This window comes from Thermobia domestica, chromosome 5, assembly GCF_964235325.1.
Source record: "Thermobia domestica chromosome 5, izTheDome1.hap1.1, whole genome shotgun sequence".
Classification (NCBI taxonomy): Eukaryota; Metazoa; Arthropoda; class Insecta; order Zygentoma; family Lepismatidae; genus Thermobia; species Thermobia domestica.
Genome location: NC_137458.1, coordinates 128,851,488 through 128,866,421, shown reverse-complemented (window position 1 = coordinate 128,866,421; position 14,934 = coordinate 128,851,488). Strand labels below are relative to the sequence as shown.

The following is a 14,934-nucleotide window of genomic DNA, read 5'->3' as shown; positions in this document are numbered from 1 at the left end:
CCGGTCAAGTAAGTGAGGGTTATTCTTCCATTTGCTAAATATTTTATGCTAAAATAAAACAGTGATAACAATGTTATCCACATTTCAAAAGCACTCCATTGATACTAAGAAACGCGGTTGATACTTACCTCGAATTCAAGGAACGGAGTAAAGTCACGCTGTCACTAGAGGTACACCTTCGTTCATTCACGATCTTCGTGGAAGTAGGACTTGAAAATGAAATTAAGAATTTTATTTAGATCTGAAACGTGTTCAACTATAAAGTGACATCACTATCAGCCAATCAGAAACGAGGAAATTAATAAATGACATCACGGAGAACCAATGAAAACACAGCTTTCATCATGTATCATGAGCCGAAACGTGATGTAAGAAACAATGTGATTGGTTGTGATATTATTCACGTTTTTCTTCTTACACATCAATCGTTACGACATCTAGTATCGCAATTTTGATCATGACATCATACCGTTGACTCGTTAGTTTCTTATGACATTCAATTAACACATCTAAAATGAGATTCATTTCTCTTAAACTTGATTGAAAAATGTAACACTCATCGATATGTTACGAAACTGTCTTTGACATAAATGTAAAGTTGAGTTTAAAAGTCCGTCAGCTGAGAAAAAATGCTGATGTAGTAAAAGCAGATTCTGCAATTTCACAATAACAAAATTCTATGCGTAACAATGAGCAGAAATGTGTAATGTAACATAATCTGTTCATGTTCTTTTCATACGCAAAAACTGCTCGCACAGAAGGGGCATGATGGCTCAGCGCTTATTTCTGATGTGTGAGGTCTCTGCTTCAATCTGCAAGCAAGTAAGTTTATGACGTTTTCTCATTTCATCATTTCTCATCATCGTTTCAAGAGGACGTTAAACTCAACATTTCCTGAAACTAGCACCAAGAATCAAACTCGGGACGCTTCCAAGGTATCCATGTTCATCCCTAAAGCGGAACAAAATGCCCCCTAAAAGGGAACGAGGTGGACCACTGTATCCATGTTCACCCCTAAAGCGGAACAAAATGGCCCCTAAAAGGGAACGAGGTGGACCACCCAAATTTATAGTAATATATATTAGGGTCCAGTACAATGATACCAAATGTTTAAATTTGGCAATTTTCTAAAACTTAAGGGGCGGGCCAAGGTACCATTCTCAAAAATTTCAACGGGTGCACAAATGTACCTATGTCTTATAATAGGGAATGGACTCCTATACATGACCATATAAGGTAATAGGACCTCATCCAAGGAAATAAATTAGGTCAAAACCAAACACGTGATACAACATATTGCTTACGTTTATATTTTGGCAATTTTATACACCTAAAAGGGGAACGAGGTAGACCACCCAAATTTATAGTGATCTATATTAGGGTTCTATACTATAATACCAAATGTTTAAATTGGGCAATTTCCAAAATTTAAGGGGTGGGCCAAGGCACACTGCCAAATTTTTAAAGGGGTGCACAAATGTACCTATGTCTTACAATAAGAAATAAACACCTGTATACACCCATATAACTATATAAGGTAATAGGACCTCATCCAAGGGGATAAAATGAGCCAAAAAACCAAACATGTGTTTGTACTAAAATTTGGCAATTTTGTACCCCTGAAAGGAAACGAAGTGGACCACCCAAATTTATAGTAATACATATTAGGGTTCTATACTATTGTACCAAATGTTTAAATTGGGAAATTTCCAAAATTGATGAGGTGGGCCAAGGTACACCTCCCAAAAATTTAAAGGGGTGCACCAATATACCCATGTCTTATAAAAGGTAATGAACCCCTGTATATGCACATATAACCATATAGGGTAATAATACCTCATCAAAGGGGATAAATTAGGTCAAAAACCTCCGAAATTTAAATTTTTGGCAATTTTTTTACCCATGAAAGGAAACGACATAGACCCCCAATACTAATAAAGGTACATACTATGGTCCTAGGCTACCACACCAAATTTTTAGATTTGGCAATTTCCAAAATTTAAGGGGGGGTCCTATGTACCCCTGCCAAATTCTAGAGGGGTGGTCCTAAGTACCCCTAGATCATTGACCCGGGCCAGGGACCATGGGTCCTGGGGGGTGGTCCTATGTACCCCTGCCAAAATTAAGGGGTGGGCCATGGTACCCCTAGGTCATTGACCCCAGGCCAGGGACCATGGGTCCTGAGGCAGGGACCCAGGGGCCAAAAAGTGTCCTCAGGTGCTGCCATTACTACTCTGCTTGACTGAAAGTCTAAAAAATAGCCCAAAAACCCCGGATCTCTTAAGGGTTATACTAACGACAGAATAACATATAAATAATAAGAATTATACGTATTTATTTGGAATATAATATTCAGACTGTGAAGCGGTTATAACAGAGTTCTTGATATACCTCAGGGGGGTCCGTGAAGGTAAGCAGAAAGGTAACAAATGGAATCAAAAATAATACACAGGTTTGGGCTAGGTAGTGCCATTTAAATCACTTTCTTTGATGTCCCCCCGCCCCCCAAATTTTACATGCCAGTGACAATACGTATCATAAACCATTGGATATTTGTATGGACTTAAAAATGCCAACTTTCTCCTTCGACAGCAAAGTGGCCAAACCAAATATTCTTGCTTCTGATGCATCTTTGATAGCAGAGACAAAACACACCATTAAGTTAGAAAAGAGTGGTCCCCCCCCCCCCAAAAAAAAGGACTGGGTAATTAATGTCATTACCGACACCTTAGTTGAACGAGAGAGAATCATCTTTCCTCTTCTGCATATCAAGCTGGCGGTTATAAAGCAGTTTGTAAAGGCTCTTGATAAGAAAGGATCATGCTTTGCATATACAGGGCGCGCTCGGTAGTTCAACACCTATGAGACTAGCAAAGTGCTGAACTACCAAAAATGTTAAACTACTGGATATATTTGTAAAAAAAAAACGTGGAGACGGTTAGATTGAGTGTAAATACGTAATAAAACGGCATTTACTGTATGTACTTTACTTAAAAACGCATTTACTGGTAAAAATTTAAGTCAAATTTAGAATCACATTTTTCAATTAAAATTTTATACAGTACAGTTGAAACAAAGAAATTCAACTATGCACGCTTTAAATTGCTTGCTTACCGGTACGTCGCGTCGTTCAGCTCGGCAGTGAAATAGAGGGGAGGAGAGAGGGGGTTTGTTCACATCTATAGTACAATGCTGCGGTAGCGACTTCTGTCAGGTCTGTTTGTCAACAGTGCTTTGAGCTACTTGGCGGCTGAATCTCAAAACCGTTGAAGTACAGAGCAATGTGCTAGCCATTTTGCCAAATGTTGATCTTTCGAACATGCTGGTTGCAAAACTGTTTAACTGTAGAGCGTGCCCTGTGCGCCAGGAAAATACTCAAAAATATTGAACTACTGGGTTTCTTGAAGTATCAAATGTTGAACTACCGAGCGCACCCTGGATAGGGAAAGATGTCTCATTGAGTACGGAAAAATTTAAAGCAGGAGTATTTGACGGTCCACAAATTAAAAATCCTGCCTTCGTAAATTCGATTAATGAGGCAGAGTGAAAAAAAAACTGGACTTCATTTGTTGCAGTTGTCGGAAATTTTCTTGGCAAATACAAAGCTGAAAGCTATGTTGAACTGGTAAACGAGATGCTTAACAGTTTCAAATCCCTTGAGTGTAACATGCGTATTAAGGTGCACAATTTACACAGCCAGTTAGACCGTTTTCCTGAAAATTTAAGAGACAGCAGTGAGGAACAAGTTGAAATATTTCACCAGGATATTAAAACTAAAGAGGACCCGGAAGATGGGACATGCACATGATGGCAAATTATTGCTGGATTTTACAAAGGGACTGTTCCAAAATACATTTCAGAATGTCACGAAAAGGAAGCTTCCGAAGTGTTCAGTGACTACGCTAGTTGATTTCATCGAAAACTTTTCCCTCCATCTTTGTATATATATAGCAATATTTGTATATTATAATAATAAAAATTCCGTGTTCAGTTTCTTTTATTATTTGATCCATGGATTTAACTTAAAATACTGTAACATATATTTCATTAAAATGTTATATCTTAGAAATTTGAGCTCCTAGGCAAATCTAATGTCATATTTGAATTCAACGCTCAAATTCAAATGAAATCAGTTGCAAATACACCGGCACCAAAACAATTGTTGGCTTGTGTAATAAATAAATATTTGAGTTAATAAATGATATATGATTGATTTATTTCACAATTTTGATTACTTCTGATTCAAGTTAAGCAAAGTGAAATACTCACTTTAGTTCTTCTACGATTTGCGTTTCATTCGTAACTAACATAAACCCTTGCTTTGTAAGCCTGAGAACCTAGGCAACCCTGAGAAGCTCAGTTTCTGAAATCGAAATAAAGGAATTGTTACATGTCAGTGTCACTGGATCTTTTTACCCCTGGAAATCTTTGTCCTTGGACACTTTTACCCCCTGTAAATATTTACCCCCTCGAAATCACCTTCATGTCGGGCTTTTGGTTAGGCCTATTTGAAAGAAAAAATCAGAAGTCAAGTTAACAAGAATTTTAGGAGTGATCCCAAAAAATAGATCAAAAGATTGCGATCTTCGCCAAGAATTTTGGGAATGATCAAAAAAAATGTATCAAAAGGCTGCGGTCTTGGCCAATAATCAGTTTTTTAGATCAGGTGCAACAAAATTTTTTGGATGGCCCCTAAATCGAATTTTCGGATTTTTTTCGGAATAAGCACATCATACTGAGTTAAGTGATAGTTTGGGTTTGGCTACACTCTATGTAGTTCTCCAGATATAAGGCATACAAGAAAATTTTGCCTGAAATATATTGGATTTTTTGATCCAAAAACTGATATCATTGAATGTGATCTCTCAGGATACGCACCAGTGACGATGCCATCTTTAATTTCTTTGGAGGGGGGCAAGCGAAGAGGCATAGACAGTCTTAGGGGGATTTGTATATATATATATATATATATATATATATATATATATATATATATATATATATATATATATATATATATATATATATATATATAGTATATCGAAAATAATTGTTTTATGTAACTTATATCACAATATGTGATATCTGGAGACGTTTCACATTACCACTATGTTATTGTCAATATATAATTTGCCAAAAAGTATTCTTTAATAGCTCTACACTTTTGACTTGTATTTCATTTGTAGGCCTACCTACCAGAACGCATCCTCTTGAATTTACTTGAAGGAATGTGATACTTGGGTTATAATTTTATATAAAAATAACTATCTCTTATTTAGTACAAAGAGTGGAATTTACTTTCATACGTTCTCTAAGAAACAAAAGAAGGCCTATTTAAAAAAAAAAGATTGTAAAACATTTACTTTTAATATTATTAGATTCATTAACACCTAAACAAACATATAAGCAACATTGGTATAAGCACTGTATTGCAGAAACTATAATTATAATAATGGCATATACAAAGAGAACATAATGAAATTTTACGATCTCAGTTTAAAACCAATAAAGGGCTATATAAATTGTCATGTTATTTCTTGCTAGTAGAAGCGCGAGGAATTTCTTGAACAGAACCTGTCGGAGAATAATGAGTACCTAAAAGTTCGGGACATTCCTTTTTACCATTTTCAATTAGTAAAAGTTCGTTCATGAGATCGTAATTAATTCGCTCAGAAACTACAGAGTCTTTTTTATACTCGGGATGTTTCCGTACGAATTCTCGCAACCATTTTGCTGGAGTCGGTAATACTCCGGCTGCACGATCCTCAATGAGCTTCAAATATCGTCGAATTGAACAATGAGAATCGGTATCTATATCCATGCTATTTACATAGTTATAAATTATTGGTATAAGTCCTGGAAAAATATCTTTCTTTCCATTCATAATCTCATTAATGGTCATTTCCATGTAAGGTTCATGGAATGCTCCTTGAGACTGGGTAGATTTAATTTTAGTTGTAGATTGACTTGTTGTGACATCGAACCTAAACCAAAATTTTTGAGTCAATATTGCATCTCGTTTGTACGATCTAACCATATTTTCTTCTATTCTACTTATTGGGATGAGGAAATTCAATTTAAATGACAAAATAGCTCTTGTTATAAGAACTATAAAAGTTACAACAGCAGCATTCTCAAAGTCTGTAAACTGTATATCACAGGGTCGAAATTCAACTCGCCAACCAATGGAAGGTTCAGTTGGCGGTGGAGGTTTGAACCTCAAAGTTTGCCAATTTGTGCTTTGAATATTCTCAAAATGATCCGACTCTCTTTCGTCATCCTGATTAACTTTTTCACTAAATAGTGAAATGCTATCGCGAATAAACAAATGTGCAACATGCCTAGCTAATAAATTATCTACTCCACCATCAAGTAATTTCTTGTAAAGTTTTTCATCATAAACCAATTTAGTGTCGTTATACTGTTCCGAACCTGCTGAAATATATGTATCAATGGAACTAAATCGGGATTTAAAAATATAAAACTTATCATGTTTTAGAGGAATTTCTCCTCTTTCTTCTCGCGTTCTGTCATCAACAGAGCATGAAATAATGTACCATCGGCAGTCGAAATCTGATATATAACCACGATAGAAAGGAGATGCAGCACAAACGGCCAACATGATAGGGCAGAAAGGAGCTAACTGGTCATATAATGTCCTTGCTTCAGTTACATCGCAAGCTTGAAAAGTCACCTGGACACAACAGCATCCCATTCCAAACCCCATGGCATCCATGTATATATGATCAGGCAAACTTCCAGCATGAGCTTCGCCGTCATCTCCATACACGCTGAAATCTTCAATGAAAGGAGAACGAGTTTTCTGATCTTTATAAATTGGTACATTTATCACAACTTTTTGACCACGGCGCTCTCGAATATTTCTAGTTAATGTTTTAAAGCGCGGATGTGCAGGATATATAGCTTCATCAGGAAAAAATAATGATTTGGAGGCTCCCGCATCAGGAGTTGGAAGATATAAAGGAGATGTGAAATTAGGACATCCAAGTCTCGGGAAGTTCGACAGTGTTATCACAGCTTCATTAGTTCCAAGAAGCTTTTTAATTTCTTCTCTCCTTTGCCGCATATTAACTTCAATATCATTAATGTGTGACGTCAAACTTGAATATGGCTTTGATGGTATTCCTTCAACCATGTATGCCGCATATTCAGGTCGCCATAAGGCGTTTGTCTTTTCAGGATCTTCGCTCATGAGTTTCTGTAGCACTTCAACAGATCGTAAACTAACAAACGCAGATTTACTCTTATGGTCAAATTTTAAAAGCATAAATTCAATTTCATCTCCCCATCTTAGAACATCATGTGATCTGTGTCTCAAACTGCGAAATAAATTAATGAACTGATTTATTCCATGTTGTCTTACATGCTCAGATAACTGTTTTGTTTCTTCCCAACTTAGAGGATGACCTTCTGAAAGTAAACCCATTTTATTATCTTCGCGTTGTGCACTTATCAGTGCATATTTCACACTAAAACACAAACTTAAAAATAGTATTACATTTGAAAAATAATCTCAGCACGAAAAACAAGTAATATTCGATTATAAACAGCGATTGAGTGTGTTTTGTTTCTCTAAAAATTCTGATCATTTTTAAGAAAATGGCGAAGACTTCTTAGTACTTAGCGCCAATACTACCTGAATTTAGATTATCGACTCACAGAGTTTTAATTTATTTTAAGGCAGTAATTATATTATCATATAGGTTATGTACAGTAGCTGCTTTACACAAATAACATATAAATTTGCTTTAACGTATTCACGTCAGTATATTTTTCAATAGGTTTTAATTTTTTTTTGGAAAGTAAATTAAAAATTGATTTAGAACAACTAAATATTTAAAAAATTGTATTAATAATGTGGTTGATGGAAGCTTGATATATCCTTTTAATATTGAGACCTATGAGACGGGAACTGTTTTACAATGAACAAAATTGAATATTCTACCAGGCTATCAAAGTGAAACTATTTCTGAAATGTACTAGTACGCCCATCAAGTCATTGATACTAGCAAGACGACAATATAGACCATTCGCGGCAATTCTAGAGCAGCGAGGTCTCTCCCTAAAAGTTTGCTGCCCCTCCCCCCTCAGGATCTGAATATATTTGCTTGCATCCTTGTTTGGATATCTGATAACGAAACATGCATCCTTGAACGCTTCCCCCAGTTATAACGAAATTGACGCCCTTGATAATGCTATCTTTAATGAGATATAACATAAAATTAATTGTGTAATGTGTATTCTATAATATGAATAGAAATACGAGACATTAAAGGTAACATTGAAAAGTAATAGATCTATAGAGACTAATTATTTCTTATTGTATTTTCATATATAAATTTTGGCTTCGATTACGTGAAAGAACATAGAAAGGTGAGAGACTTACTAAATTTTGCACTATGATTCACCACACGATTCTTGACTTCGTACCAATTGTTGAAATCTATCTGATGTTCATGAATTGAATTGACTTGCTCAAGCTTTTTTTTTATGGGAACGATATAATCAGAATTTGATCTCAATTCGAGAAGGTGCCAAAAATAGGGAAATATGGGCGACCACCTACTGAACGAGATTAATACAAAGTAACTTTGATATACGAGGCGCGTTCAGAAAGTAAGTTTCTCTGGGACGGTAAACATACACACAAAAAAAAAGACCTTAAAATACTTATTGCCATAGATACCGCACATGTGGCACTACTTTTCAACATATTTACCACTAGAACTCAGATGTTTGTCATAACGTGGGATCAACATTGTGTTTCGATTCTGTAGCAGTAAACCGCCTGGAAGTAGAAACAGTGTATGACAGTCGTCTGCAATTGTTCATCACTATCAAAATACACATTTGGAGAAGTGATTTTCTATTAATATTGCACCATTTAACGTCGACGAGGTATAGTAATGAATAGGGCAACCCAAAAGCATAAAATCAGAAAGAAACAAACCACAGGATAGGGTGGGAAGGAGCAGAGGTCATAGAAGTAGAGAACAAAACTTTGGTGAGAAAATGGAAGGAAGCCAGGGAGATTATGGGGGCAGGAGGCAAGGTGATGAATTGGAATGCAGGATAAATGAAGAGTGGGAGAAAATTCTGCTTAAAGAAGAAGAAATGAAAAGGAAGAAGAAAGAAAGAGAAAAAACTTATTAAGGAAAATAATAATAATTAGAAGACAGAATGTATCCAGGGAAAAGAGTAAACTTTTAATTGGACACGTGTGCAGCTAAAAAGTGAAAGTGAAAGCCACACAAGTATTACTTTTTAATGAAGGGGCGGAGCCTAATTAAAAGTTAATCTCCGGAGTCCCAACTCCCAAGCAGTCAGAAGGAGTGGAAGTCTGATGAAGACAGTTATTGTGTTGAAACTGTTACGTGATAGTGTTTTACATATTATCACATAGCCTTGCTCAGTGTGTTATTGGGTGTTAGTACAAAATGGAAACAAGCCCTGATAGAATAGTTCTATATCCTCTGTGTTAGCTTGTCTACGCTGCACTACGCTTATTTTCGGATACTAACTCAAACGCCGAACCAAACAAAACTGCTGGATCCACACATGCAATATCCCAATGAAATCATATCATGCCATACAAATCCTGAGAGTTTGATGATTGTAGACATAGATTAGTGGAAAATTAGGAGGGAGAGTAATAGCAAAAGACATGCCGGAGATGGTAGATGATCGAAGTGCACTTACCATGCTTAATGGAATCTTATAAAAGCATATGTAAACCCAATTAGCGTGCATTGATGTCAGTTAGTATCCAACGACTATTTTCTTTTTTCTTCTTCAATAAAAAAATGAAAATCTTTGGATTTCAAAATTCCTTTTCTCATTTTAGAGTTTGATTTTCTTTTTAGAATCAAGACTTCTGAAGGCTCAGGGGTTCAGCAGATCTGGTTCAAGCAGTCCAGACCTCTAACCTTTTGACTTTGGATCCCCGAAACAAAAGGTTTTGGGTGCGCGCCTGCAAAGATGCAACATCTATCATTTCGATGGTTTGATCACTACGAGGGGGAGGGGGCCTGAAAAGTTCATGAAATCACCAAGAAAAAATTTACCTGGAAGAACCATTTTAATACACTGTTCAACGTATTTCCCCTCGAAGCTCAATACACTTTTCACAACGATGTTGCAACATTTCTAACCCTTGCAAATAGAAAGTCTTGTCCTTCTGTGCAGACCAGCCCTCCACCTCCGCAATGAGTGCCTCATCGGATGGAAAATGTTTGCCTTTGAGATGTTTTTTGAAATGTGGAAAGAGGTGATAGTCGAAGGGGGACAGATCGAGTGAGTAGGGTGGGTGAGGTACACAGGCGAGGCCCAGATTTACCAGCAATTACATGGTTTGATTAGCCTTGTGGGAGGGTGCATTGTCCTGGAGAAACTGAACACCACTGCTCACTTTTCGCTGACGTTTTTTCTTCAGAGTCTCCTTCAGCTCAATCAAATAGTTAGAATGAGCCCTAGCATTGATGGTTTCACCCTTTTTAAGATATTTGATAAGGATTACACTGTCCCTATCCGAAAACACCGATGCAAGCACCTTCCCAGCTGATCTTTGGCTTCGGAACTTCTTTGGTCGAGGAAACCCACTGTGGCGCCACTCCATGGATTGCTGTTTAGTCTCTGGAACTTAATAGTGCAGCCATGTTTCATTTTCTGTCACCAGATTGCGCAAGAACTCACCAGGGTTTTGGAACTTTTGCAAAATTTCTTATGGCATCTGCACCCGTGTTCTCTTCTGGTCAGCATTCAAACATTTTGGGATCCATTTCGCACTGATCTTCCGCATGTCCAAATATTCTGCTATTATGACACCCACACGCTCACGCGATATCCCCACACACGCAGCAATGTTTTTAATCGATATGCGCCTATCCTCCATGATCATGTCATGCACTTTGTCGTGGTTACTGCACTCGAAGGCCTGCCTGAGCGAGGTTCACGTCAGCCTCACGATGACCAGTCTTAAAAGCCTAACCCATTTCGCTACTGTTGTATATCCAGGAGGGTGCTCCCCCAAAGTATCCTGCCAAGTTTTGTGAATTTCCATAGAGGATTTGTCTTGCAGCACAAAAAACTTGATGACATTACGAAGCTCATTCTTCTCGAATTTCCTTAGATCCTCCGCCATACAGTATCTTCTTACAGAACTTGTATCAAAGGAAATAACAATGATAAAATTATCATATACGGGTCAATCCATGCAAAATGATCGAGAAAAAAGAAAAAAATTGCCACTCGACCATCTCCAAGAAATCTAATTTTTTCATGAATGTTTAACCTATATCAGGGTACTTCAAAACCACAATTAATTATTTTTTACATCAAATGGCGACACAGTGGCTGCCGCCATTTTGCGTTTTTGCGATTTTAGGCGTTTACGTTGTTTTGAATATCTTAGCATGTATTTGTCCTACCAAATTGAAAATTGCTGGACGTCTCCAACTCGTGCAGAGCTAAAACTTTGATCTCTTAACATACTTTCCTAAAACCACTTGAAGGGGTGAAATCGGGATCTGCAGTATGTTGCGTAATGAAATACACATATATAATTCCATGTATCCGCCAATTCTCAGTTCTAGCTGTTTTACCCACTAGGAATATAAATAGCATTAAATTTATTTACTGCCAAATAATTCCGGAAAATAAAACAACCAGCACTGACAATTAACGTCCACACATTGAGTGAGCGCGATAGTTACCATAGAAGGGTAGAATAGGTTCGTATCAGTTTCAAATTACTGCAAATCCCAATTTCAGATAACAATTAACAAACTTTATTTTGTGAAATTTAGTAACAAATAACTTGAACGAAAAATAATAAATAAAGTCTTGCAATGGACTAAATTAAATTTCAGATACAACATCCAATGAGAAAGTAACACACACTAACTTTTTTTTTCCAAGATTTGTTTGACACTAGAATCTTTAGATATAAAATCCCCACTTTAAAACGCAATAAAGCATTTCTTGTAGAAACTTTAAATGATATTGAAATTCTCTACCCAATACGAATGACTAGGGTTAGCTACTGAAGCTCAATTTATAGTTAAAAGCAAAAATCCAAAAGGGGTTTTATTCAAATAGCTTAACCAAGGCATTTAAAGGTTACGTAAGTTGACAGAATCCAAGTTTCTTTCATTTATTTTCCTTTTCATTATTTCATTTCCAAACAAGACAATAAGAAAAGTGAAATGGAAGTTTCTAATGCAAATAAGAATAATTACCATACATACCAGAAACTGTTTCATTCATTTTCGTTCTTTTTTTTCTGTCTCCAAACCTGTTTTCCTTACTGAGCAATTTAGTGGTTAGATATTCCTTTTGTCTCCTTGCAGCCAAAATCCACTGGTTCCTGTCGTAGTAACTTCAAATATTAACACCTCCATTTCACAATTCCCATTCGTGTTTTCGAACTTCACTCTAGTAGTACCTATGTTAAAATATGCCGTCCGCTAGTTAACCAGCAAGCAGCTGGCTACAGCGACAACTAGCGACACAGAGTGGAAAGCTCGCGCACTTCACCACAGGCACCGCCAAGGTCACTCAATTACGAGTATCTCACGAAGCTATTGCTATTTTAAAACGGAGATTTTATTAAGAAACATTTTACATATTTTTATTTTTAGACTAAACGTAACACATTAATTTCCCCCTCCTCCGTATAGGGCAAACAATACTGTTAGACTAAACAAGAGGAGAAAAATAAAAATAATTTGTACATTACCAAATTTCCTTCAAGATCAATATTGTATGGTTAATCCTCTTACAAACTTAGATTATCCAATCCATTACATATTAACGACAATCACGCGACGAACACGGGTGATGATGATGGGCTCTACCACCGCAACTCCTAGCCCTTAACAATAATGAAGATTTTCCTGCAGGAAAGAACAGAATAAAACAAACACAACAAGTATCCAACAACAAGACATATAACAATAAATCTCAATACAAATACCAAGGAATTCAAGTATATATAAAGTATCTTAATTATTATTACCCTGAGCATTAGGAGAAACGTTAAAGATTTTACAAAAGGATACATGGCGTTTCAACCTTATATTATGATTTTCAACACTTCTCAACCACACTGTGTTCTGTGTAGGTTTACTTAACACTTCAAATGGACCATCCCAAGGAGGAGCAATTTTAGGGTTAAAGTGCTTTTCCATTGATAATTTAAAATTCTTTTCATTAAGACACGATCTCCTACATGTATATTAACAGGAATATGTTTCTGAAAGTAAATTTTTTCACTACGTTTCCAGGAATTCTGAATATTTTTACAGATAATAGCAAATTTCTCAACTTTATTTAGGTCATCGTCCAAAATTTCTAGATCTAATAACCATTTAATATCAAGAGGATGATAAAATTTTCTTCCCATATAAATTTCGCTAGGTGAATAACCAGTAATTTCCTTCATGCTAATGTTGATAGTGAACGCGATTTTAGATAACAATTGGGCCCATTTTCTTTGTGATTTATCAACGTATGCACGAATTAAATTCTTCACCGACCTTATGGTTCTTTCCGCCTTATTCGGCGACGGGTTATAAGGGGATAATTTTACATCCTGAATACCATAAGAGTACAAAAATTGAGAAAAGTACTCTGATACAAAATATGTCGCGCCGTCGTGCAAGACAGAACCTGGAAATCCAAATCTCAGACAATGATCTAATAATTTATTACAAATAGTCTTAGAATTTAATTGTCTCAAAGGTTTTAAAAACACAAATCTACTGAAAGAATCTGTTACAATCAAAATAAACTCATATCCCGAACTGTTGGGAAGACGCCCAGCTACGTCAATGTGCCAAATGTAATTCGGATGTTTAACATTTCTAGTATAGTAATTTCCCATAGGTTTCTTAGTTTTATCTTTACATTTCTGACATATTTCACAAATATCTACATAGTTCTTTATATCTGAATACATTGTTGACCATGTAAAGCGAGAAGCAACCTTTTGTATCGTTTTCTTAATTCCCATATGACCTCCCGGTACTAAAGAATTATGAGCATACTCTAGAATGCTATTAATTAAAGAAGAAGGTACGACAGCTCTAAGACCATGACCAGATTTACCTTTTGTTCGTTTTAGCAAGATGTTATTCTGTAATTTGTAACCTCTTACCTCCTGCTTACTTTCGAGTTTGGCTATAATCTCTTGAAGCTCTGGATCTTTCCTTTGATGTTCTTTCAAGGATATACTGAAATCAGGATACTTCCAAAAATTTACAAAAAACACATTTACACTTTTACCATGATCTTTAACAACTTCAACAGTATCTGCGTCTTTCGTATAAAATTCCAAATGATTGCCAACACGGCTGAGAAAATCAGCTATACAATTGACCTTAGTGCGGATATGGACTATTCTAAACCTAAAACGTGCAAGTTTCTCCAGAAGAGTTCCATACCGTCGTTGTCTTTTATGATTTGTAAGAAGCCAAGAGAGGCTTTTACTATCGCTGTATACAACAAATTGATTGAATAGATAATATTCAAATCGTTCTAAGCAAAGAGTGAGAGCTTTAAGTTCCAACTCATAGACATTTTTACTCCAATCTGTAGGGGGAATTGCTTTAGAAAACATAGCAACAGGTCTCAAATTACCATTTTCATCATATTGACTCAAAACTCCTGAATAATGACGCAAACTACTATCCGAATGGACAATAAAGCTTGAGTTCATATCAGGAACTTTCAAAATTACATGAGTACAAAATTCATCCTTCAATCTTGAAGTGCAATATCATGATCTTTTGTCCACTTAAATACTCGTTTAGGAGATCGTAATTCCTGTAGAGGAGCTATCAATTCCGAATAATTTCTTACAAATTTAGAGTAAAATTTAAAAAATGAGCATATTTTATTCACTTCTTTTCGATT

General features: G+C 36.1%; 1 pseudogene; it reads right to left on the bottom strand.

Moving 5' to 3' along the window:
- Positions 1–5,412: 5,412 nt before the first annotated feature.
- On the bottom strand, positions 5,413–7,590 carry LOC145686122 (glutamate--cysteine ligase catalytic subunit pseudogene; annotated as a pseudogene).
- Between the last annotated feature and the right edge of the window lie 7,344 nt (positions 7,591–14,934).